This window comes from Abrus precatorius, unplaced genomic scaffold (assembly GCF_003935025.1).
Source record: "Abrus precatorius isolate BTA unplaced genomic scaffold, Abrus_2018 Scaffold11, whole genome shotgun sequence".
NCBI lineage: Eukaryota > Viridiplantae > Streptophyta > Magnoliopsida > Fabales > Fabaceae > Abrus > Abrus precatorius.
This window is the reverse complement of record NW_020874303.1, coordinates 5,049,775-5,055,774: the sequence shown is the minus strand read 5'-3', so window position 1 is coordinate 5,055,774 and position 6,000 is coordinate 5,049,775.

Here is a 6,000-nt window from a genome sequence, read left to right as displayed (position 1 = left end):
GGTGTGTTAAGAGGCCTAGTTCATCGTTAATTAAAATTTGGTAATAGTCATTAATTAAAATTTGGTAACATGCATTTTGCTTGCTATGGGGTCGTACCTGCCAATATTGCCCTCGTTGCCTTTTCACATTCACATCTATTTTCACATTCACATCTATTGCCTTTGACTTGACCATTTTTACATTACTTTTTGCCCTTTTTCGCGGTAATCTAGGCCATTGTTTTGTCTTGTAACAGAAAAAACCAAAAAGATACTTGTCATCACATTTATTTCAGACAGATATTTTATTTTTTACAATAATTCTATTTTTTATTATAAATCTTCATAATTATTAAATTTATAATTATATTATAAATTTATATTTCATTTTAAAAATACTTACAAATTATCATATTAATGTTTTATATATTATTTTTTTGGTCTCGTATTAAACATGACTTGGTATTAATATACATATCTTAACAAAATAATTATTCTTATTAATTATTATAATAAAACAACATAATTTTACTAAAATATATTTATTAAAAAATTTGAAGTTATTACAACAATTACATGATAATTAATTTTATATTTATTTTAATTGTTAGTTGGCAAAATTTGTTCATAATAAGGGTGTTATTAAAAATTTATTTATTTTTTTAATATTTTAAAATAATAAATAATTTGAAATAAATAAAAATTGTTCAAGTCACATTTGCATAGAGATTAAAAATAAATAAATGCTTTATTAAGACAAAATTTACAATAAAATATATAAAAAAGAAAATATTAACTCCAGTTTTTATAATTTAAGATAAATAACTAAAATTCAAAAATATTAAAAAGGAAACTATTGATCGCCTTAAAAATGAGAAGGTGTAATAAATATATTTTTAATAAAAAATTTATTATTTTTAGATATTTAAACTTAACTCTAAAGACTAAATTTAATAAAATCATAAAAATATTTAATCAATTAATATATTTAAAAATTAGTTTATAATTTTTATAATTAAAAAAATATTACTATTTTTTGTTTAAATAATACTTTTAATAATTGTTACCTTTAATACTTTATAAAATTTAAGAAGAGTAGTTAATTTCATTAATAACATGAAAAAATTCAAAATTTTAAAAAATTCAAAATTTTCCTTAAAATTGTTGAAATACATATTCAACTCTCATTATACCTAATTAATTACTTCATCTTATCTAAAGGTATAATTAAAAATAATAATAATTAATGCAAACAACAACTTATAAAAAAAATCATAACAAATACTACATAAATTGCAAGAGAATGTTTTAAAAGATAATTACAAATTATCTTATTATTTATAAATTTTTAATTATTAAATAAAAATATTTAATATATTTTAAGTTTTTAAGATAAAATATATATAATTTTTTATTTAATTTTATCATATATAAAAAAAATTTGTTAACTTTAGCCCTTAGAGTTAAAGATTGAAGATAAATAGTTAATAATAATAAAATTTTATTAAAAAATTTAATATAATAACTATATATTTTTTTATAAAAAATTTTTATTTATGAATTTTTAAACTCAATTTTAAGAGATAGGTAAGGTAATTTTACCCATTGAAAATATAGGATAAAATAAAGTAAGAATAATGTTACACATCTTTATTTTAAAAAATGATTGTCCTGTAAAATATATTATAGTCAGAAATATTAAGAAGTGTTGATCTATTTGATGAGTATTGTTATCACATTTAATGTTATATAAAAAATTTAAAATAAACAAATTTACTTTGTCTTGTTTATAAAAGTGTATATAAATTTTTAAGATCAAGAGAAAGTAATAAGTAAAGCGAGTGAGCAACTCCATCAAAAAATAAAAATAAAATTATTTTTGCACAAACTCAAAGTAATCTTAATAAAATTATATTTACAAAGTTATTTTCTATTATATCAAGTTAAAAATTTGATAATTTCACTATATATAGTTCTTCATTTTAAAATGTTGAATTATTAAAATGAAGTTTATAGTGTGATTAATGATGTTCATAGACTAACTCAATTTTATAGATATTTTAATTTCTTTAGTTCTTACTTTGTAAGTTTTGATATAAAGTTTGATTGATTAGTTATAAGCATAGTTTGTGCATTTATTTTTTATTCTTTTATATCTTTATTTGGTTATAGTAAAGATATTGCTTTAATATGAAAGACTTATATTTTCTACTTCTTATAGTAAAGAAGTTTTTCACATTACTAAACAATTTCGTGCATATTTTTTATTTTATTATTTTTAATTATTGTAATTTTTGTAGTTACTCTTCATAAATTTTTGAAAGTTAGATTATTTAATTTTGTTATGTTATTTATTATTGTATTTGTATTAGTGTCTCACTCACTGCTCTCTATGTGAAGAGCATAGAGAAAAAAAAACACCTAAAATTTATCCTATTCAACATCCTTGTGTAGCCATACTTAGTGACTAGTGCCGACACTTTTGTTCAATCAGTGAAAGCCAATAAAAAATAATATCATTTTTAAATGGTTAAAGCATCAAGGTGGAAATACTTGATCTCAAAATGAAAGATACTTTCAATATATTATCCTATTCAAAATAAAAAAAAGGAAAACAACAAAATTAATTTCAATAATTCACCTAAATTTTAAGAGTCAACTAAAGAATTAATTTGTTTATAAATTGATTAACACTTCATTTTAATTCTTAATTTCTTCATTCACTTTAATTTTTATTGTTAACTATTATTAAAATTCACTAATAAATTTAACACGTTATTATTTTGTTTTTAAGCTTTAACACGATTGAAAAATTTTTAGTCAACTTCCTACATAATTAAATATACATGTCTTTTACAAACTTAAAATAAAGTTTTTAATATTAAAAAAGAAAATATAACTAAATTTGTTGCATGTTACATTAGGTTAATCACTCCCAATATTAAATAATTGCTAATTATTAATATTATTCAAGATGTACTTATTGCAAACTAATTTATAATTTTTTATGCAGACAATTACACATTTTAAATTTTACAAAACAAAATTATTAACTAATTAGCTACACAACAACAATATCACTTGTTCATGCGTTAAGAATATTCTTAGAAGATCACCTTGATCCATTACAAACTATGTATCCGTGGGCTACACTAATCTCATTCACCTCTTCTTCATATTTTGAGCAATATAAAAGATTAGACTTTCATTTTCCTATTGTTTAAATTAGAAATCTATATTGTTTTGAATTTATATTTGTGAGTTCAAGAAACCTAGTACAAAAGTCTAAAATTTTAATTTTAGGCTATATTTAGTAAAATTAACTTGTAACTTATTTATGAAATTGTATCACTTGATAATAAGCTTGTAGAGTCATTTAATAAATATAAAACAAAAAGTATTTATAAAAAGATAGTTTTTCAAAAGTTATTTAAAGAAGCATTTAATTTTTAACAACTAATTACTAATATTTTTATTATATTTTTACTTTTTATTATTTAAAAAATAATAATTTATCATTCACACAATTAAAAACAAATTTAGTATGTTAATATTATTGTTTTTTGTTCTTTTATTTTTCATGGTAGCCTCTTTTTCTTTTTTTTTTCTCTATTTTTATGTTTCTATTATTAATAATTAATAATATATTTTATTAGATAGATAAATAATATTTTAATATTAAGAAATAAATTATAAAATTAAATTATTTAAATTAATTCATACAATATTTATTAATATAATATATTAAAATTAATAATTTTAAAAATAAATTTAAATTATTGTTTGAATTAATAATATTATTTTGTTAATTAAATATGTTAAAATAAATTATATCTAATTTTAATATTATATTGATATAATATTAACTGTTCTTTTAAGTCATTCAACATAAATTAGTTGCTTACATAATTAATTTATTTTTTATTAAATAATTTAATTTTATAAGTTATTTATACAATAGAAATTTTTTAGCTACAAATTTATGGAGTTTTTAACTAATTTCATAGTTAAAAATTATAATTTTATAACTTTCATTTTATTTTACTAAATAATAAAATATGGTAATATGGTTTCACTTATTAAATAATTGCTTCATTCATTGTTATCTTTGAGACACCATAGATATTTAATATGCAGAAAGTATGCAGGATATAAAGACTTAATTAAAATATTTTTAATTATATCTGTGACTAAAATAAAATAAACGTGCTAACATGGAATTTTGGCAGCATCAATGGCAAAAAAAAAGAAAAGAAAACAACGTTGGTAGAAATTAGGAACTGAAATGAAGTGTTAATTACATTAAAACAAAAAAAAAGAGTTATAAAATTAAAATTAAAGTCACTGATTACTTGTTGTATTAGATACATAGGCAAGATTTGAAGGGAACTTGTGACTTGCTTACCCGTAGTATTAGATATAAGATTTTGAGTAACCTTTCAATTATAATTTTGAGTACTATAAAATATTATGAACTATACTTTTACAGCTAGAAGAGAGAGAAAAACAGATTCGGAGTAATTCTGAATAATTTACTTGTAATTTTCAATTTTGAAATAGATAACAACATGACCAATAAGAAAACAAAAATGTAAGAAAACAAGCACAACGAGACAAAATAATAATAAAAAAAGTGAAGACAAAGAACAATGATAGAATGACAAAGATAACTGTGTGGCCATGCCTTGCTTTTGTCACCAAGGGTTTTGTTGAATCAAAAGTGTATTATTACCCAAATGGGAAACACCTAACACCATAGGTAACAAGCATATAGCATACATATTACTAGATTATTTTTTTATCCTATTCATTGCCTAACTACAGGTAAATATAAATAGATTAAGACATTTCAGCCAAAAGGTGACAAAGCGTATGTCAAATGCTAAAACATTTTAAATCCTCAGAATATGTGGATATTCTCAAAGGAGTTGGACAATTTTTTTTTCCATCAGAATTTTTTAAAGTACTAACAATTTCAAAACAAATTTTATACTGTAATTACTTTAATATGTTAAATGAGAATGTAAAATAAATGAAAAAGAATTTGATCTGTTAAATCATGTGAAAATAATGGCTGAATTTGAGTAGAGTAAAGATTTATAATTTATTTGAAAAAATATAAATACTTTTTAATTTTCAATCTTTAAAATATTAAAAGAGAGTATAAAATGTCCTCTTAAATTTACAGTAGCAAGTACTTTATAAAAATTGCTAATAATAAACTTTCTAGTACAGTTTTTAACATATTTTTATTTATTAATAAAAATTATTAAAAAAATATGTAAATTTGATTTTTTTATTTAATTATTTCTACTGTTAAATTAATAAACTTCTCTTATTTTTATAATTTAAAATGCATTTTAATTAATAACTAAAAATATGTTGATACATAAAATTTTACTATCATTCCTCATCCAACTACGTATGAGCATTGCAAAATGTGCTTCGTATGTTTAAACAAGCCCGTGAGTGATTAAAAATTATGAGGTAATCTATGTCATTTTTAAAAATTACAAAAGATATTTTTATTTTTAAAAATTTACTCTTTGTGTTTCTAAAATTGAAATATTAGTATTTCTTTTTACTAATATCCTTCAAATTTATGTATCACATATTTTTTGTGTTTCTATCTTCTCAACAAAGTATTAGTCAATCATAATGTGCGTGCTTCGGTATCTCTGTTCAGTGTCTCTTTCTTTGAACTGCTACTTAAGTGACAAGTGATGGGTATTTCACATATAATTACACTCTCTAAAACAGTGTTTAGTTGCGAGACAAAGACACAGAGATACGTGTATCATGTTTGACTAGTGTCTCGCTGGAGAGAGATACAAAAAACATGAAAAACACAATTTCAAAAAATACTAGTGTACTTCCTGAAAAAAGAGATACTAATATCTTAACATAGGATAAACTTATAAAAAAAAAAAAAAACTAGTATCTCTCTCCTTGTTATTTCAATATCTTTATCTCTAGTGTCAAAGGACGGTAACCAAAAGCTTCATGAGTTTCATACTATAT